The sequence below is a fragment of the Crinia signifera genome, chromosome 3 (genome assembly GCF_055691185.1).
Source record: "Crinia signifera chromosome 3, ASM5569118v1, whole genome shotgun sequence".
In the NCBI taxonomy this organism is placed as follows: domain Eukaryota; kingdom Metazoa; phylum Chordata; class Amphibia; order Anura; family Myobatrachidae; genus Crinia; species Crinia signifera.
The window spans coordinates 323,277,406-323,299,459 of record NC_139219.1 but is presented as its reverse complement, the minus strand read 5'-3'; the positions used below and the strand labels follow the sequence as shown (position 1 = coordinate 323,299,459).

Genomic DNA, 22,054 nt, shown 5'->3' with positions numbered 1-22,054 from the left:
TGAGATTTTTGGAGTAGCTGGTAAATACCCCAAAATGGCCCACTCTGGTGTTAACAGTAAGTAATTTACCAAATGATCCACTGCAAATTTTCTGTCATCCAGAATCGTTGAATAGCTGTACATTCCCATAGACAGTGGTATAAGTTTGCATCAGAATGGTTACATTTAGGGCACGTCGAGGAATTAGTTAGACCCATTAAACTGCAGCGATGGGGAGATAAATATCCCCTGTAAAATATTTTTAAAAACATGTCTCTATAAGCTGGTGTATTTTACTGCCATGATATCATTTGAGAGGAACTCTGATGTTCTGGCGGGTGATTGTGTATTCATATTCTCTAATATGTTTGATTCATTTTCTCTTATCTTATCTTCTACCGGGTTAGTTTTTCTCCATTGTCTTTCAAGTTACATAGTTACATAGTAGGTAAGGCTGAAAAAAGACTTGCGTCCATCTAGTTCAACCTGGTATAGATATCCATTGCTGATTTGGTAGGTTCTGGTATTTTACAGACAATTTATATTTCTTATTTGTACCCATGGATGTTTTTCTCCAGTAAATGTTTGTCCAACTTTGCCTTGAACGCATTTAATGAACCAGCCGTTACCACCTCTCTGGGAAGAGAGTTCCAGAGTTTGACTGTTCTGACCGTAAAGAAATTCTTTCTACTAGCTGAATGAAATCTTTTTTCTTCTAATCTATACTCATGCCCTCGCGTCCTAGATTCCTTTCTAGTAGAAAAGGGGGTGCGTGACAGTTCCTTATATTGGCCCTTGATATACTTGTACATGTTGAGCATGTCCCCTCTTAAACGTCTCTTTTCTAATGTAAATAGTCCCAAATTGCTTAATCTCTCCCCGTCTACAACCCCTTTTCAGAGTTCACTAATACCCCTTTTACACCACCTCAAAACCCCGGGTCTTCGGTGGGTCAGAGGCGGTGTAAATGGGACCTGGGTAGAGAGCGGTGTAAATGGGTATGCCGGGTCAGTGGGGACGTACAACCTGCGGGCTGCAGTGTCCACAGGTTGGACGGGGGGGGGGAAGGGGGGACGACAGACAGCCTGCGCTGCTGTCTGCTATACTCTGCAGACATCAGCGGTGGCAGGGGAGGAGGTGAATGGATGCCTGTGTGCAGCATCCATTCACCTCCTGGACGACGGCTGGGGGTAGCCCAGCAGCTTACCTTGGTCTTGGGCTGGGGATCGGTGTATCCGGCAGGGATCACCGCGGTCCCGGTGATTGGAGATGTCATCTCCAAGCACCGCCTCCGTCTACACTGCGGGTGGGCACCGCAGTGTAAATGGAGTAAATCCTGGATCCAACCCGGCTTAGATCCTTCTTCCAAACGCCGGGCCGGACGGGATTTTTGTTGTAAAAGGGGTATAACTTTGCTGTTGCTGTCATGGGCAGGGATCAAAAAGGCTACGAGGAACTCACGTTTTAAAAATGATTGAGATCTGCAAGTCATTCGGTCACACAAGAATCACATACAGCGGATGAACTTCCAAATGCAATGGGTTTATTCCTCCACAGGGGTCACAGACAGGCAGTTCTTAGCAGAATGTCATCAGTTCTCAAGGAAGTTACAAGGAGATACCACAGGTCACAGTAGATCGTTAACAAACCCCAGGTGAATTCCTTCAGAGACCAGTCATTTCCAAGGCCCCCTAACACTAACCACTTTTAGGTATATCACCTGGCCAGCTTGTCCAGCATCAGGAGCATTGTCTCTTGTCTCTGAAAGCATTTAAAAACCAACCGACAGGTGTCTGCAATCAGGCTTGCTTTAGACTTGACCACGCCTAATACCTCTCCTTGGATTGATGCAACCACACCCTGGTGTTCTACATACCTGCCTGGTATGTTCCTGCTGACCTTGTCACATTATGTGCACTGGTTGATGTACCTTGCGTACGTCGTAATTAGTAGCTTAGTAGCTCTTCCAGCTCAGCCATAAGGTCACTGCCCAGTGTTATTGTTTTTGGGGTGTTGTCTGTAGCCCTCATTTCCAGCTTTCCTTTCTGTTTAGTTTTATAATCACTTTTTTTATTGCAAGATGCATTTAAAGTTTACCTTCTGTTTTGTTATTCCAAGCCTTTTGAAGACACCAGACTTTTTGTCATCCCATCTCCATTTCCTTCATTTGTTTTAGTTCATTGATTTATGATGATTTCAGTTAGTTATGTCAGATCCCTGAATTATGGTCATATCTTTCATTTATTACAGTTCATCTATGCAAATCAATTAAGGGGAAGGCCCAGAACAGGCTTCCTTGGTCAAAGTTCTGCACAGCGTACACCAATGGGATGTCTGAACAGGACAAGGTGATGGGAGCCCCTTGGCGGTGGGGTTCCCTAGGCCGCAGCCTGCTCTGCCTGCTCTTACATCCAACCCTGATTGACCTAAGTAGGCAAAGCTACATATAGATAGGGTGATAGCAGGGGCACCTGTTCCATCGCAATTGCAACGTGTTGAGATTCCTGGTACTACACAGCTTGGAATAATTTATCCTCCTTTCAATGAATAATTCCATAGAAAACAATAATTATCAGAATGTGACTGATCCTTTACACAGTATTTATCATCTAGCGCTATTTATCTCCTAAATAAAGCACACGCCGTGATTAGCGTGAGGAGGGCGGCATCGCCTAACTTGCTTAATGCTAATGACGCTGTCCTAAAATCTACTAAGGGCCTGATTCAGGTCTGCTTGCTAAGCTGCAGTCATTCACTGCTTAGTGAGCAGATAAACGCCCACCCCCCAGCTGGCCCTCGAATCTCCTCGGAAGCATGCGAATGGATGTGTATGCTGATACAACCATTCGCATGCAAGCATACGAGGAAATAATCATTCGATGGTCGCCAACCATCGAATAATTTTTTTCCCCCCGTTCGCAAATAAAAGTCAGTCTAATACGGTCTTTTATTTGCTTCAGCTATGGCCGAGAACGGGCTTCAGGCTGCGACCCGCCTTTGTTCACATTGGGGTGCCCAGCGTTTTTGTGGGCACGCCCAGGAGACACTGGGTGCCCCCATGCGGCAGCCCCCTGTCCGACCACTGCCCGCCCCCTCTGCGTGAACGCCTCGTGACTGTGATTATCGCCGATATGTTCATACAGCGGCCCTGCGCATCTGTATATCTGCCTATGTGCAGAGCCGCACCCTCGGTCCTCAGTATGAATACGCCGAGGACTGTGCCATGCTGAATCAGGCTGACCAGGAACATATTCCATGTACTAAACCCTCTCCAGACAGCACTATCGGAACGTCCGAACTATTGTCAGGTTCATCACGTTGGTAATAAATGCTGCGGTCACACGGAATACAGCTACCGTGCCGCTAATTGGTTACAGTCCTTGAGCATCGTTGCAATCCTGTGAGATGGGGACTCTCTCCTTCCTTCTCCCTCTATCAGTAACATCTGCCTATTAGCATTAATCAGGACCCGACTGCTGCTGATCCAAAGCTATTAGATTTCAATTAATTGATTTTCTGTTCCTTTAATTGCCTTTTGGAGAGAATCTTTTATATTTTCTTATGCGGCAGCAATGTTTAATGTCGGCTGGAATCTTACTGAAAGCCCCGTGTTTCAGATCTGCCGATACGTTGTAGTAGACATGGGTAACCGGCCTGACTGGTGTTCCCGTTACAAAGAGCATGCGCTCGGGGAGAGGACAGGAGAAAGGAGAGCGCTCCTGCCTGGTCCCCGGGTGCCTCCACTCCAGTGAATGACAATTGTGCTCTCCTAGGAATAGTTCCGTGAAGATCATTTGCATCTAGATGACACCAGTCTTTATTATTTGTGGCCAGATGTGTGAAGGAAGCCTTTATGCAGCAATGTACTGGAAGCTGAGAGTCATCGTTTGTACCATTGAACATCATCCAAATTGTGGTGAATGATTTAATTTCACCCTTTTATTATAATCGCCACAAGCAGTTCCAACGATACATTCAGCAGAAAAGAGGATTTGATGATTCTGAAGGGCAAATATTCGATATTAACTTATGTTCAAGACATTTTATGCAGTCATTATGTGAACACGGACAAAATGGCGGCATGGGCATAATGTTCGACATTGTGGATGTCAACAGGCACGTTGCTGTCAGGCCAGGCTGACCTCAGGTCTGCAGTTAGGGTTAGAATTAGTTAGGATTAGGTTCGGTATTTGAGTGCCACTAAAGTTAGGCTAGGGAGAGGGTTGGCATGCAGTTAGTGTTGGGTTAGGATTGGTTAGGTGAGGGATAGCGTTGGCCTTTGGTTTTGGTTAAGGCTACGGCTTGACTGCAGTAAGGCTTGGGCCGTGGTTAAGGTTACGTTAGGGTTGGGCTTCCGTTAGGGATAGGTTTGGCCTGCTGTTAGGATTAAGGGTAGGGTTGTACTGCTGTTAGGGTTGAGCTGAGCATAGTGTTAGGGTAGGTATAGGGTTGGGCTGAGGTTAGGAATAGGGTTTTCTTGTGGCTAGGGTGTTGGTAGGTTTGGACTATGTTTAGGGTTGGTCTGCAGTTGGGGTTAAGTTAGGGGTAGGGTTAGACTACAGTTAGTATTGGTCTGCGTATATGGTTAGGGATAGGGTTGGGCTGCAATTAGGGAAAGGGAAGGGCTGCGGTTAAATTTACGTTAGGGGAAGGGTTGGGCTGTAGTTAGGGTTAGCTATAGCTAGGGTTAGTTTAGAGTTGGGTTGTGGTTAGGGTAAGGCTGCGGGTAGGGTTAGATTAGGGACAGGGTAAGGTTGGAGTTGAGCTGCGGCTAAGTTTAGGTTATGGTTAAGGCTCAGTTGCCCTTAGGGTTAGGATGCGGATAAGGATAGGATTGGACTGCAGTTAAAATTTGGTTAGAGATAGGTGTGGGTTATGTTTAGGATGTGGCTGCAGTTAGGTTATGTATAGGGTTGGGCTCTGGTTAGGGATAGGGTTGGATTGCAGTTAGGGCTGGGCTATGGTTAGGGATAGTATTTTGTTATGGATGGGGGGGGTGGCAGTTAGGGTTGGGTTAGGGATAGGGGTGGACTGCAGTTAGGGCTGGGTTAGGTTAGGGATAGTATTTGGTTATGGTTAGGGATGGACTGCAGTTAGGGTTAGGTTCGATATAGGGTTGGGCTGTGGATAAGTTGTGGTTAGGGTTAGGTAAAGGGTTGGGCTCTGGTTAGGGTTTGGCTACGGTTAGGGTTATGTTTTGGTTAGGGATTAGTTTGGAGTGCAACATCTTCCTGTCACGGACAGCTGCGACAGTATGTGACGGGTCTGATACTCACCCGTCCGTGTCCACCATCAGCTCTCCTTGCGGCCTGTGCGGCTCCAGCAGTGGTCTGCTTGTGCAGCCTGGGTCGGACCCATCCTTGGAGCCGGGTACTGGCTCAGTGAGAGAGGCAGTGTCTGGGAGCGGTGCCGACATCTTGGTTATGGGCAAAAAGTGTCATTGGCCAACTTAGGTGTTTCCTTTCCCTCCTGCACTGTCCGCCAATTGAAGTCTCCCTCTGGCTACAAAGGGGATCTGCCTAGACTGCTCAGTGTCAGTACAAATAGTCTTCTGGCGTTTTTCGGCCTGTTGCCTTCATTTTGCTCAGCCTGCCTTTGTTTGCTGCTCTCGGATATCCCAATCAGCATCTCAGTCTTCTCCGGACCTTCCTTGCCTAACTATGTCTGGTTTCACTCAGTCACAGTGTCCGCCGGACTCTGTCTCTGTGCTCTCCTAGTCTTCGGCTCCTTCCACTCCACCAATTTTCCGGATCCAAATATCTCCATCAGTGCTCAACGTCTTCCAGCTCTTCAACCCGGATTCCCATATCCAGTGCTCAATTTCTTCCAGTTATCCTCTCCGGATCATATTTATCCTCATCATCCTCGTCAAACCTCTCGTTCCTTGTAGTCAGCCAGTGTTGCAGGCAAAGGAGTTTTTGCGCTCACCTCTCGAATTGTTGTTTTTTTTTCTCTCAAAGACGTTATTTGGGACTTGTCTTATTTTTCCCATTTATGAAAAAGTCTGTAGTTACACCTGCATGCTTTAACCCAGTAATCTCGAGCCTGAACCCCACACGAACCCATCCAAACCCACTTATGCGACACTCCCTGTCTTTTGTACCTTCCATCAGTCCGTTAATATTATCAAGATGCCCAATCCTCGCTGAGAAAACCATATGGCGATCCGGATGACTCACAGACAGGGGTCAATTTTACTAAGATGGGAGTCCTGTTGAAGATGTGATGTTGGCCAAAGCGACCAATCAGATTTATCTTCTAGAAGGTGCTAAATAAATAAGAAGTACAGTAAAATCTGATTGGTTGCTATGGGCAACATCCCGTGATCCCCATAATAGATCTCCCACCTTAGTAAATGTACACCGCAATGTCTTGGTAGACATTTTCAAGGTCAACGGTCAACACAAGCAGAAGATCAACATCCACGAGGACTCCGAATGGAAAACTGGCCCGAAGCCGGGAGTCCTGCGGGGGTCCACCTTCTTAGGTGTCAACATTAACACCAATAAAAAACTCAAGTTGACCTTCATGTTTTGACCCTTTGACACCATTGACCTTTTGAATGTCAACTTTTTGGAAAGGTCGTCCTTTTGGTGTTGACCTGTTGACTTTTCTACCTACAGCTGGAACTCTGGCCATCTAGCGGGGGTCTGTCGGATTGCCAACCACCAGCCCCCGCCAGCCGCCAGAAAGGGGACAACGGAGCTCCCCGCCTCCTCACCGCCGGTCTCCACCGAGCACCCCCACCTCACCGCACCCCCCCCACTACCCCTGCCCGTCTCCCTGAAGTGGAGATGGCCAGGGTTTGCGTCCCCTGCCGCCCAGAAACCTGGATGCGCGTGCGTCCCAGTCAGATGGAGCGCCATCTCGCCAGCAGGGGCATTCTAGCGAGCTCTAGCGCTGGCTGAGAGGCACTCCGTCTGTAGATATTATGAGGTCAATTTACTAAAGAAATTAAAAAGTGGTTCTGTTGCTCACAGCAACCCATCAGATGCTGTCTATCATTTCTCTATTGCATCCTAGAAAATGAGCATTTCGTGGTGGTCGCTAAGGAACGGGAGTGGTAGGTTTGCACCATACGTAGATTTTTGAATTGGGGTAAAAAAACTCTACTATTGTCCCATCCGGCCCAAGAACCCGCGTGAATTGGGGGCAGTTGGGACATCTGATAAAAGGCAGAAGATAATCTGTTACAAATAATGATATTGTTTGTAGTGCAATTAGTTATTGGTCACTTCACACAGTAGTTGTAGTGTTACATGTTAGCAGCTTTGTAACGTTGTCTGAGATTAATGTTCGTGTCACTACAATGACGCAGCAATCCGCAGCGCAGTGTTGTACACTTACATCATATGCTGGGGGAACGGGTTCCCATATTGCCAGAAAGGTTCCGGGAGGGTGTGAGTTCCAACGTGTGATGCCAAGATTTCCTCCATTGTCTTCCGAAAGCAGACTGATCTCATTACCACTAATTAAAATATACCGCCCCCCTCCCCATATAGAATCCTCCAATGATTCTCTACAACTCCCAAACCCAAATAAGATTCCATGTATGAAGTATGTAGCACTTGTTAAAGTTGAACGCACACACCCCTCTTCTCTCTCTCTTGCTCTCTCTCGTTCTTTCGCTCTCTCTCTCTCGTTCTCTCCTCCTCCCCTCCAAAACATTTTTTGGCTTACAGCAGGTTGTGTCGCATGCGGACATTTCCAGACACAGAACAGATTCCTTATCTCAGAATAACAAATGGCTACAAACACTACATTACTGCTTATTAAAAATGACGTTGGGGCCGCGGTGACACTTACGAGCCCTTTCGGGTGGAACCAGGTGTATTTCGGCTGACGAGAGGGTTTGTCAATTGCAAGATTTGGTAATTGTCTCATTTCCTAGGCGTCGTTCCATTTTTGTTTCTTCATTATTATTATTTATTTTTTTAGTTTAGTTTTATCCTTTGTTGGGGGGACAGGAGACCCCCCTTCCCTCTTAATATATGAACTGATCCGCAAAGGGCATCATTGGGAAAGACGGACTCAAACAGATTGGCACAGGCTGGAACTCTGCCAAGGCTACTTGGATTTGGGAAGATTGCCATGCTGGGAGCGAGGAAGAGACAGTGTGTAGAGGAGGGGGGGACGGAGGCGATACTTGGCAGAGCTCGATCAAATCAGTTTCTTTTGTCTGCCATCCCTGCTTGAGCTTCGAGAAAGAAAACCATTTTCGGGACTAAAAAAAGGAAAATTCTGAACTTTTTACTTTTTTTGAATATGTTTTGTTCTGCAAACTTGGAAGCGGTTTGTCTCCTTTAGACCTTTGCGGCGTAGTACATGTCAGTCAGCAAAGTTGGAGAGAACAAAAAAGACACTTAAAGTAAAATGCCCTGCCGGTTGCATTGTGTCCAGGTACGGTAACCCGCTCCGAAAACCGTTCTCCAACAAAAGTGCTTTTTTTTTTCAACTTTGCAATCTACAGAGAAACAGAAGCATCTGCTGTGCCTTTAGTACCTGGAAGAGCGGACGTGGACTGGAAAGGCCTTGTTTGAAAACTTACAAAAAGGACAACTTTTTGATTTGCTACGAAGTTACGTCACAAAATCTGTCTACATGTGCGTGCCACCTATTGAGATGTATTTTGGGATGGAAGCAACAGATTATTCCTTGATGTCTCTCCTGGTGCAGCGTCCTCAGCTGTCACTACTGCCTTGCCACCGTGCAATTAGTGACGAGAAGATGACAGTAACCCTATACATCACTGAATGTGCAATCCGGAACCTGTGAGCATTCTCTTCTCATATCTTGGCATGTATACATGTCTGTAACTGCACCTCTGTCACCCTCCTGGGAATGTCTCATTCAGATTTGCTGTAAATACCTGATATGGGGCAATCAATGAATAGATACGCAGTTTGGTAGCTGTATAATTACATTGATAAAGAGCTAACTGTTTTTTTTATTGTAGTGTTTTGGAGTTTCGTGAATTAATTTATTGCATAAGTTTGTGTTCATTTCGGGTAGTTTCCGTGTTGCGCTGTTGGCGTTGGTACAGCGCCCAGACTGTGTATAGAGAGTTTTGGGCCTCATCTGGGCATCATAGAGCATCTACATTGCAGTGCGAGTAATCTGGAAAGGATCCAATCAGAACACTGTTGCCATGGGTAGCGTTTTGTGAATGGCACTGCCAACGGATCCGTGATGATGCTAATTGAGTTTTATGGGGGTCGTTTTGTGGCATTGGAGAAATTTGGATTGTATGGTCACAACTTGAGACGCGTTTGGTCACTTATTATGTTATGTATAAGGAAAGAGACAGACATTTTTTTTTGTGTTTGCCTTGTAAAAGATTGCCCCTTTAAAAAAAACTTGCTTCCATTAAATAACTGTGTATCCGGGTTTTGCATGTAAGTGTGCCTGGTTAAAACTGCCCTATTATAACCTGTGTTTGAGCTAATAACAAGTAGTTCCCTTTAGTTATTTTGCAAATTCATTAGTAATTGTATGAATGAATTCTATTAATGAATATTAGGTGTAACGGCCAGTTGACACATAGGGCCTTATTCTGGTTCACTTCTCAAATGGACAAAACCATGCTGCACTGCAGGTGGGCAGATGTAACATGTGCAGAGAGAGTTAGATTTGGGTGGGGTTTTACTTCAAAGTGAGATCTATATTGCAGTTAGAAATAAAGCAGCCAGTATTTTCCCTGCACAGAAACAAAATAACTCACTCAAATCTAACTCTCTCTGCACACGTTACATCTGCCCCACCTGCAGTGCACATGGTTTTGTCCATTTGAAAAGGAATTTGCCCCACACAGATGGCCAATACGGTTGCTTCCTAAAAGCACCAGTCATTTAAATTGGAAAACCAGCTCGGTTTAGCCTTTTCAAGGACTGGCGCTTCAAAAACAGGGCCGGACTTGCCGCAATCCCGCCCCTTGCAGGCTGGTACATCAGCCCCATAGGTTCAGACTGATGGTCCCTTTCCAACTTACATGTCTGTTTATAACCTTCATAGTCAATACATATTACTGTAATGAGTCCATGATGTATGTACGTGTAGCCTAGAGGTCTTGCCGTCTCTATCCAATATCAATCGGTCAGGCATGATGGATTGTCTAGCATATCCGCTTGATGCAATATTTTCTAAGTGTCCCATCGGCTGTTGTATGTCCTGCCGCGACCAACGGACGCGCGTTTCCCCTGTTCCTTTACATGCGAAGGAATGGAGAAATGACTGCTCTTCAGGTGCGGAGCGCTGATATCGGGTGAGATACAAGGTGAGGTAACGAACTGTGTGCGTCCCGGATATCTGCAGTGTCAGATAAAATGTCTGTCCGTCTGACTTGCATTTTATCTGACCATGTATGCCTAACATATGCAATTGGGTCAGATCCACATACCTTCCTGAATTGTGAACCGTTACATTTCCAGCGAGAGGAGTGTGTAATGGTAAAGGGGGCACTGTAATGTGGTACAGTATGAACAGGGGGCACTGTAATGTGGTACAGTATGAACAGGATGCACTGTAATGTGGTACAGTATGAACAGGGGCACTGTAATGTGGTACAGTATGAACAGGGGGCACTGTAATGTGGTACAGTATGAACAGGGGGCACTGTAATGTGGTACAGTATGAACAGGGGACACTGTAATGTGGTACAGTATGAACAGGGGGCACTGTAATGTGGTACAGTATGAACAGGGGGCACTGTAATGTGTCATAATCTAATATACTCAGTGTAATGTGAAGGGTACTATAATGTTACATGTGGCACAATATGCAATGAAGGCACTATAGTATAGTATGGTATAATATGAACTGGGGCACTGTAATTGGATACATACTATACCCTAACAGAGGATCCTGCTACTTTGAATTCCAACAGTCTCTCCATTAGTAACCTGACCCTCCCCCCCTCACTTGCAGCAGCCTAATCCTAACCCCCTCCCCCCACAGTCTGACCCTAACCCACCCACTATTTCCTAAACCTCATTCCTGTACCTCAACTCCTAAACCGAATACCCCACAGTCTAATTCTAAGCCCCCCCCCAGTAGTGCCTAATCCTAACCCTCTCTTCCCTGGCCGCCTGCTAGTGCCCGCTAGCAGGCCCCACATACTCGCCATTCAGGATGTCAGCTGTCAGCATCCTAACCGCAACCCACTGTAATGTGGCATACTTTGTACTGGATGGCACTCAAATGTGGCACAGTATAGACAAGGGACACTGTATCGGGGCATAATATGAACTGGGGACACTTTATTTCCTAGCGCAAATTAAGAATACTGGGTGGCCTCTTACATACTAGGGATCTACAATGGTTCATAAAATAAACTAGGTCACTACTATGGGGCATAACAGACACTTCTTTGGGGCTATTACTATGAATAACTGCTCCAGATAGGTGTCTCACAAGAAGCATTGGGACAGACGCCCCTTCAATATGTAGTTAGGGGACATACAAAGTTATTGTTATGGTGGTATGGTGAGTCTTCATCTTACTAACCAGTGTCCTATCGGACGGCTGTAATTGGGTGTGTTGGTTACATGAGGTCCAACTATGACAGCACCTTACCTCATGTTTGTGGTCTTCGTGAAGTTCAAAAGCGATCAGCAATGTTGAGCAACCAGACGAGTGCAATTTGATTGTCGACGCATTTTGTCAACCAACCAGATGACAAAATGCGTGGGTCATAGTAATCGTTTATGCGTGTCCATGACGTTATTGCACGCCACTTAAAGCCCCTAGCCTCCAGCAGCCTATTAAAGAGAGAGGACATGTGGACAGAAGCCTTCTATGTCAACTATGTCTTTTTGGGGTTGTGGTATATTTGGTTGACATGAGAATGTCAACATTGACACTTAGGAACTTTTAATATAATCATATGGTCGAAACGTCCCAGGTGGTCTAATGGTGGCTACAACTGGTTCGGCGTCTCCAGTGGTGTCCTGACAGTCAGGTGACCATGCCTTCCGTCAGATCCATTGTGAACATGTCGACACTCTGCAATGTTGACCTCATCACTCTCGACATTATGAAAGTCAGTATTGTAAATATTATGGCTACGCCCCTTTTTTAATGTAAATCAACCAGAACATTTAACATATTGTATAAAGTTATATCGAGTAGTTTTAAACCGTATTTAAAATCTGTAACGGTCTTCCAGCGTGTAGCAGTTTGCATTCAATCAGCTTCCATTCATTCATGAGCCAGCCCTGATTGCATTACCCCCCTACTACACTTGTTATACCTCATGCACAGTAAGAAAGACTATAATAGTGTATTATGGAGCCTGACTTGAACAGAGCTTTGATAGAGTTCTGTTTGATTGGGGTCTTGTGTCGGTACAGATCTGAAGAGGGTCTCTTGGGAAGAATAGCTGTTTATACACTTGTGGAGGAGGCCAGCCCTATTCTGGAGAGAACCCCTTGTTGGTTTTCAGCTTCTTGCGGAAACTTGTAGTCATTAGGGTCACACATAGGGAGCTACCCAAAGTCACTTGTCACTCTCCTGTAACTTACAGTGAATGGGTAGATTGTATCTTATATATGTTGGCAGGCGGCACCTGCACTTGCAGGACATTTGCTGCAGCTTAAACCAATAAGACCACAAGTCTTTATCATACTGTAGCTGACGTTTCAGTCACCCCTGATGTGACTTTCATCAGGGAACTGTCCTTAGAGTGACACGTGCAAACATTTCTGTTCTCGTTGTTTGCTGGACATGTGAGAGGACACCTGGGCAAGTAAACAATATATAAATGGAGTGTTGGTTTGTGAGTATGTGTATACAGTACATATATACACAGTACTGTAAAAGGCAAGTGTGGAAAATGATGCAGATCAAGAATGCTTTAAAAAATAGGGTTTATAGTTAATTTTTTTTATTTTTAAATACAGGTGGGGACTGCTCTCATCTGAGCAGCACCCATGGCGCCGTCTGCTATGCTCCGCCAAAATGGGGCATGTTGAGACGCTCACGCGCAGCGTTCTCGGCAATGGATGCACAAGCTGGTGTGACGCTAGCGCGTCCATGTCCCGTCCCCATCCGCCAGATCGCCATCTGTCAGAAACCTGTGGATGGCGATCTGGCGGCAAGGATGGGTGCGGCCCCATCTGTATATTTTTATTACAGGTCGGGTCTCCCTTATCTGTGTATTTCAAAAACCAATATATTCCAAAAACCGTGGTTTTTCATAATATTTCGGGGTTTTTTCCCACACCCATTTTTTTCATACTTACCTCGTCCCCCCGAAGTCCATGGCAGCCTCCGGGATCCTCTTCAGCGGTATCTCCGGTCCCAGGGGTGCATTGCGTGCATACGCACTTGCGCAATACATCCCTGGGACCGGAGATGCCGCTGAAGAGGATCCTGAAGCCTGCTGTGGACACCGGGGGGCAGTACCAGGGGACCAGGTAAGTATGAAAAAAAAAAAATCCAAAATCCGAACAAATCCCTTATCCAACATGCTCGTGGTCCCGAGCATTTCCGATAAGTGATACTCAACCTGTAATATATCACTTCGCAGTAAAATATACCAGAATCAGAATCTGCTTTATTGGCCAGGTATACTTGCGTACACTAGGAATTTGTGTTCGGTTTGCTGTGCAGCAGCCAGGTGGGTAACAAGTACACAGCATACAGTATAAACAATATAAACAGGTGGGGGAACGTGTACAGTCATACAGAAAGTTATTCCAAGGGGACACTGTGTTAGATTATGTGCAAAGGGTTATGGCGCGACTAGACAGTGAGGTGTTCATGAGTTGATGTGTCAGCAGGTGAACCGCTTGAGGAAAGAAGCTTTTTAGGCTTCTGGTGGACCTGGTGGGAATAGCCCTGTAGCGTCTGCCTGATGGTATCAGGTTAAACAAGGATGTAGTTGGTCCTTGACTTATCTTCGTTGCCCGCTTTTTTGGACAGAGGGAAGGCCCGTCCCGATTATCTTCTCCGCAGTGCTGACTACCCTTTGGTCTCTCTCGCCGGCGGAGCCGTACTAGACCAGTATTGAGGAGCACAGTACAGACTCCACAATCGCGGCATAGAAGATGAGCAGAAGCAAGCAAGCAAGAAATGTTGAATATGAGCGCTAATGACAGATAACATAAAACTTGTAAATATAACATTACAGTATGTTACAAACTATCAGTGTTGCACATCATAAACTTAATAAGCAATTGGGACTCTTTTGAAGACCGGCATATACATATGTGCAAAGACATTCGGAAGGGCTCCTACCCATCAAGGACTACAGAGACTGATAGAGGAACCAGAGAGTGGCAGTCTCCTTGTGCACACGGAGGACCCTGTTTCTCAAGCCGTGTAAAATGCACCGTTCACAGGTTGGCTGGTAGGTAGAGATTCCTTGTGGACAACACCCTTTGAGTTGAAAAAGACAGTGATGGATGGATTTGGTCTTTCATTTGCTCATTTGGTGACGATGGTTTGCGCCACTCTGCGCTTTAGATTGTAGTGTCCGGATCATACTCAAAGATCTAAGTTTTGTTATCGCTCTGTCAAAATAATTAAGCTCACTTTGCACACCCTCCAAAAGTTTAAGGTATATCGCCACACGCTTGTCTTTTGAAACATGAGTCAAAAACTTGGGAACCAATGGGGATCATATCTTTTGTATCGCTAATTCCTTTGTCACAATCTCTTGCACAGTGCTTTTTGTAAGCCCCAACCTTTCTGCTACCATTCCACTCAAACGACGGTCAGTGTTCAAAACATTGCGCACTTTGTCCACATTTTGATCATTTTGGATTATTGATGGTCGTCCATGGTGTGGTTCATCCTTAACGACTTCTCTGCCCTTCTTGAAGAATTTAAAACAGCAGTAAACTTGCGCCTTGGACAAGAATAAGTTTAACACAAAACGCGACCGCATATTGTTGCTCGATGATGAGCTCCATCTTGAACCTCGACCATGGTAAAAAAAAAAGGTACACTTCGTTTACAGCTCGATCCGTACACTGCATAGGCTCACGGGCAACTACCGCCAACGAGAATGTGTAGCTGAGAAACCCTCCACCCATTGCCACCATGTGCCTGTTCTGCATGGAGTGAAAAAGATCAGTCTCATTACTTTCCAGACAGACCCTGTATCCAGTAGTAGGTTCTATTCCCTGTCCTGGTGGTCAGTAGATCACCCCAGTTTGAATAATGTTCCTTTCCCCCATTTATATGATCACCAATGGTTTCTGTTATCGTAGCATTTATGCTTTTAAGCAAATACATTATCACTATTGCAGTTACTGTAGCTCTTGAATTTTGTCTCCTAAGCTGCTAGCATATATGCTTTAAAAAAATATTCTGTGCATCTGTTATTCCTCTACATGTTGGATAGTACATACCCAAATATCAGGTCTAAAGTTGAAATTACCTGATTGGTTTGGTGATGTTGTATGTAATGTCTTTACATTACATACAACCTGCAGCTCAGTGGTCGTTTGGCATATCGTTCGGTGTGTTTGCACAATATCGTTTGTCCAGGACACTGGAAAGTTCAATGGAAATTGTTCAGCAATATTGTTCTCCGACACATCGTCTAGTGTGTATGGGCCTTTAGACAGGCTACACGTGACCACACATGGCCAAATGCTCAAAGGATATAATTAGCGATGTGTTTGAGTAAACACCATGCAGCCTTTAACATGAACTATGATTCAGTGAACAACTTGTCCACACAGGCAACACCAAATTCAAGATATTACCATACCTCCCAATATTTTGTCCCCAGTGAAAAGGGGGTGTGGTTAAAGGGGTCGTGGGTTAGCGGAATGTCTCTTCCCATAAGCCACGCCTCCCATTTCCGCTGCTGAGGGGGCGTGGCTAGAGCTCTCTTTCGTGTATAGGTGCTGTGCACATTCGAAGGTCTGGCTTTTTGACAACAATTCTTCAATAAAGACCACTGGCCAGACTTCTTCTAACAATAGATGGCTGTGCCTGTGTCCCACTGGTTTCTGCCAGTTCTGAGCTTATGGCACTGCTGAGCATCTCCCATTTTTAAGGAACGTAAGCATGATGTGTCATTCATCTGATGCACTATGTTTCCTTGGCCGACCACTGCATCTAGGGTCCTCATTATTGCTCACTTCAAAAGAGCTTGAATAGCGCTTCTTGAAACCCAAGTCTGCATTGAAATCTTTGCCTGGGAGAGACCTTGCTGATGCAGTATGCCTACGCTGTATCTTGTTGCTGTGTTCTGTCCTGCCATGGTGTATATATAAAACTGTCTTCCCCAACCTCATCGTTGTATCATAGCTGTTCCTCACCCAGTTTCAAGCCTCCTACACAGCTGTTTCTGTTCCAGGTAATGACTGTGTTTCAACCTACATATGAAAATGGATTGATTTAGATATCTCTTCTCCTTGCATTTTGTTAATTGATAACAATAAACTATCAAGAAGATACACTGTACATAAATTACTTTATCGGATGGCTTCTCAAAACACACCATCACGGCCACAAGATGCGTTAGCGAACTCATCCCCTTGCATGATACCAAGTAGTGGGGGAGGGACGAGAGTTCAGCAGGGCGGCGTTCCAGTGCTCGGTAAGCAGCGATTTCTAAACCAAGCTGAATCAGGACTAAATGTATAAAATTTAAGGAAAACATGAGCTAAAATATTCAGAGCAGGGGATTTTTGTGGGGATTTACACTAGGGATGCCAATCCCGGGGCATTTTTTCAATCCCTGGAATTGTATTGAAAAAAGCTCATTCCCGAGATCCCGGGATTGGCATCCCTAGAAGAAAAACGCCCCAGTCCCCCAAATCTACTTACATGTGGGAGCGGCGTGGCGGCAGCATTGCTGCGGAGCCGCCAAGAGGAGGCAGTTGACGGTTGGTACGGCCGCCACGAGCGGTCGTCGGGAGGCAGTCGGCGGGTGTTGCGAGCCACCGGGAGCCCTGGACGGGAAGCGGAGGGTTCCGGCGGTGGAGGTGTGGCCTGCGCAGCATGACCAATGAGCAAGTCACGCTGCGCAGGCCGCATGCCGGGGACGGGAACAGCCGGGCAGCGTCTGAGCGAGTCTTATCCCAGGATTGGCTACTCCAATCCCAGGATTAAAATTCCGGACATTTTGGGGCCAAATCCTGGCATCCCGTCGATCCCAATCCTGGGATATGCCACCCTAATTTACACTTTACACTTGGTATCCGGATGGCTAACCAGACAATGTCTAGGTGGACAAACATATGGTCGATATACAGATTTATCCATGATTATCTATACTTTTTCATACTTTACCATCAACGTGATCTCATTAACTACGTTTGCTAATACACGGCTATGATTTAATAAAGCCATAGAGAAGATTTTCCCCACTCAGCTGTTCTGTAAGGAGCTGGACGGGCTTATAGCGTTTGGATCGATTACCTTTCATCGTGTATTCTGTCCCTGGCCTGCGGGACGCGCCTCTGACAGTAATTATCCGCACTGTCGCAGCTAGAGACGGAGAGTTAGGACTTCCAGGTGGGTGCGGCAGGGAGGCTGCAGGAAGAAGCCGATCTATAATACACGGAAGTGATGTGAGAAGAGGAAGACAAAAGTCAAATCTTACTAAAATCAGGAATCGGTTACTGGTCGCAGGTTTATTTCCTGCTAACGAGCTGATTTCAGGACGCTGCGCTGATTCTTTTACTGTCATGTGGATTACAGAGTTGAAGCTTATTTGGTCCTTTCCGGGGGATGATATGATATTCCAGCGTTTAGGACGTCCGAACCCTGCATCCCGATTATAACAAATCCAACAGGGGCTCCGTAGCACCCTAATCCTGTCCCCTTACCTCCCAAACACTAACCCTTCTTGCAGCAACCCCCCCTTCCACAGCCTGACCCTAACCCTCCGCGCTACTGCCTAACTCTTACCCCCATACCCTGCCCCTCTGCCTAATCCCTATACCATGCCCTGCGGTCTGACCCTAACTACTCATTCTAGTGCCTAGTCCTAACCCTCCTCCCCACAGCCTAACCCTAACCTTCCCCTCCCCGTATCCCGACCCTAACCCTCCCCGCTAGTGCCCAATATAATCCCAGTACCCCACCAGCTATAACTAGCCCCCACCACCTAACCCTAAACACCCCTAACCCTAAGTCCCCCGACTATTGCCCGATCCTCACACCCCCCCCCCTTCCCTGGGCACCCACTTCCGTATATTGACCGATTGGGACGGCGGCTACCAGCGTTGCATCTTGATCTGTTAAATGTTCTGGTGCCGGTGAAGGATTGCTGAACGCCGTCATCCTGACTGTAGGAATGCTGATTGCAACCCCTCTCCAGCACTAATGGTTAATGATTCGGAATTGTCCAAAATCATTATTTAAACATAGTAAAATAGAGCAAATTAAAATGAAAATCTTTAACCCGGTAATTTGCCTGGTTGAAAATAGTGGTCGTCTCAGCGCTCGTACACTTATTCTCATGGTGGTCGTCTCAGCGCTCGTACACTTATTCTCATGGTGGTCGTCTCAGCGCTCGTACACTTATTCTCATGGTGGTCGTCTCAGCGCTCGTACACTTATTCTCATGGTGGTCGTCTCAGCGCTCGTACACTTATTCTGATGGTGGTCGTCTCAGCGCTCGTACACTCATTCTCATGGTGGTCGTCTCAGCGCTCGTACACTTATTCTCATGGTGGTCGTCTCAGCGCTCGTACACTTATTCTCATGGTGGTCGTCTCAGCGCTCGTAGACTCATTCTCATGGTGGTCGTCTCAGCGCTCGTACACTCATTCTCATGGTGGTCGTCTCAGCGCTCGTACACTTATTCTCACGGTGGTCGTCTCAGCGCTCGTACACTTATTCTCATGGTGGGTGTCTCAGCGCTCGTACGCCCCATCACACGGTGGGATCTCAGCTCTCATATACCCCATCACACGGTGGAATCTCAGAGCTTGTACGCCCCATCACCCGGTGGGATCTCAGAGCTTGTACGCCCCATCACCCGGTGGGATCTCAGTGCTCATACACCCCATCACACGGTGGGATCTCAGCGCTCATACACCCCATCACACGGTGGGATCTCAGCGCTCATACACCCCATCACACGGTGGGATCTCAGCGCTCATACACCCCATCACACGGTGGGATCTCAGCGCTCGTACACCCAATCACACGGTGGGATCTCAGCGCTCATACACCCCATCACACGGTGGGATCTCAGCGCTCATACACCCCATCACACGGTGGGATCTCAGAGCTTGTACACCCCATCACACTGTGGGATCTCAGTGCTCGTACACCCCATCACACTGTGGGATCTCAGCGCTCGTACACCCCATCACACTGTGGGATCTCAGCGCTCGTACACTCCATCACACGGTGGGATCTCAGCGCTCGTACACCCAATCACACGGTGGGATCTCAGCGCTCGTACACCCCATCACACTGTGGGATCTCAGCGCTCGTACACTCCATTGCGCGGTGGTCGCATTACAGTCCGTACATTACAGGTACAGTATGTACGCATTTACTGTATTATATCATTACATAGCTCAGCTAATGTCCTGTCACTGTTATTTATAATTATGAATATATATATTTATTCTTTAGAATAGGTATACAGCAGGATGGCGTGAAGTTATTGTAAATGTCAGTGCCTTTGACAGAATATTGCAATGTGCCTGTGACTTGTGAGTACACAAACCTAATTCCAATCTTTACTTTGGAGAATAATCAGGAAAATTGCCTTCTCCCTGCTACCTGTGTTCCCTGGAGCTGTGCAGTGTCTCATTAGATCTAGTCAATGTTATACATTTTATCTTAGCAACACAAATGGGACTGATGGATGCTGTATGTTTAGTCTGGATTTATATACAGGTTAATGACTATATTTTGTACCACTTGCCTAAACTTCTTGTTCTAAGACACTTGCAATCAGTTAGACTGAGAGGAATTTGCTGGTGACGAGGCTATACTGGCAGTTGCCCAAGGGAATTCCTGATATGGGGCATAATGCGTACAGAGCCTAATTGGCTCAGCAATTTGTTTTAAACTGCATGGAACTCTGGAGTTTGCAGAGCCACCAGTAACCAGTAACATTGGGATACTCCGGGCACTCCTCTTCTTCCTGGTTCTTACGGCCCTGCCCTCTTGACATGATGTCACATGTTTGGGGGAGGGAATTGGTCTCAGCTGATGGACCAGTGCTGCAACTAGCTGACATAGTAGCTTAGCCCAAATCTGTGGGAATAAATGGTCTTCTGATTTGTTCCCATCTGACTTGGGCCCAATTCAGGCCTGATCGCACCAGCGCAATACGCACAGCCAGTGTTCATTTAAGACACCGCACCACTAGAATTAAATCCCGCCTTGCAAATCAGTGTGCTCGCTGTGCGAATGGAAGTGTACGGCTACACATCCATTCCCAGCCTCGGGAATATGTCCAAAACCCATGGTAACAGGCCACAAGTCATCGCAGGCGCTGCGTAGCCCTGGATTTTCTCAGCTGTGCAATGGATAAAGGCATATCTGGCATGGAGGTGGCGTCACACTCCCTCCCCTAACACGCTTTGGCTAGTGTTTTCCCAGACACTTCCAGCATTTTCCTAGGCACATCTGCGGTATACTTATCACTCCCACTAAACGTCCGTTACCATCCCCAGACTCCTACTTCCTGCTTTCCTATTGAAAATTAAATAAAAATAAATTTTTCCGCTGGATCCACTGGGTCCTGTAGGCCAGTGATTTTCAACCTTTTTACCTTGCGGTGCACTAAATAAGGTTTTAAAGATGCCAAGGCACACCATGAGATCCCCACAGGGCCAAAGACATTGCCCCCCCCCCCCCCCCCCCACAGGGAAATAACCCAAACCTATTGGACCCCGTATAAAAAACAATCACACTGATCCCCACATGTAACAGAAAGAAAATACATTGGCCCTTCAAATGAAAAGAAGAGACCAGTAAATAACAGTTGAACTGGAGGTGGCTGTAAACTGGTTTGGGCATCTGTAGATCTGGGGGCACACTTGAGAACAGCTCAAGGCACACTAGTGTGACTCGGCGCAGTGGTTGTAAAACACTGCTGTAGGCTTTCCAGAAGGGACTATTATAGCTATGCTTATAATTCAACAACATGACATCACAAATACAAGTCCAGATGGTTTCTAGGATGTCTAGCAAGCTTAGCCCCTAACCCTATCTATCTGAGGCTAATTTGTTCTGGCTTGAGTTCTGTGACCTGGTCTGGACACCCTTCTGCAGGAGGGTGGAGTAGTTAGTGCTTGAAGGCCCTACTGATGACCATAGAGATGCTTCTTTGGTTACTGCAGACATGGTTCTTCAGAGAAATTCAGTTTTAACCAAATCTACCACTAATGTGATCCTCTTCTTCCCCCTCTTGCCTTTTAAACGAGATGCTGAGGGAAAGCTTAATATGAGGAAAGTGGAACTTCCTCGGTTAGACAAGCCACAAATACAAGCATCAGTCAGGTCTCTCGGCCACGATTTGAGTGTCAAGCAGTAAAATTGTTACCTAAGGGCAAATATTTCCGCTCTTCATTGGAAAGACTGTTGTTGTATAATTAGAGCCACCGATAAAGATTCCCATTCCAGTTTAAACCGGATATCACTGTGGCGCCGTCTTTAGTGCTGTACCTGAGAAGATGTGGCTATAGGGTAGATAAGCCTCAAGAGGCTCCAGACCCGGGCAGGTGTCCTTTGCACACCTTTTCTCAGTGTGTAGATAATATGTGGTCATTTTACCAAATCACGGATGGCTTTAATTAGGAAGTTCAGACTACTGTGGGCACTACGTGGCTCATTTTGCCTCTTGCCCCCATAGGGTGAGCGCAGTAAGAGGAGCTTCCTTGGTCTTCGTTAATTGTGAGTAATGTTCGCAGTTGCAGCTCATCGCGCAAGGTTGGACATTTCGGCCATGTGCAATGAGCTGCAGCTTCGCACATGACCGATGATTAAATAAATCAAGTTGGAGCGCCGGCCAGGGCTGTAGGGAAATGATGGCTCTTTCTGCAGCTTTTTCTACTCTTTCCCTTGAGATGCAAAATGTCAAAGAGCTTCCTATGAATTTTGCTTCGGGCTCAGTATAATTGGACAGACAAAACATTAGTAT

General features: G+C 46.4%; 1 protein-coding gene across 2 annotated transcripts in view; it reads left to right on the top strand.

Moving 5' to 3' along the window:
• MSRA (methionine sulfoxide reductase A) overlaps positions 1 to 22,054 on the top strand; it is a 213,735-nt gene that overhangs the window by 29,138 nt on the left and 162,543 nt on the right. The window contains exon 1 of one of the 2 annotated variants that reach the window (XM_083178785.1): positions 7,651 to 8,750. The exons of the other annotated variant lie outside the window; for it this stretch is intronic. The gene's annotated coding sequence lies outside the window, so the exon portion shown is untranslated. Of the gene's footprint in view, positions 1 to 7,650; positions 8,751 to 22,054 lie in introns of those variants that run through there. 2 annotated transcript variants of the gene reach the window in all.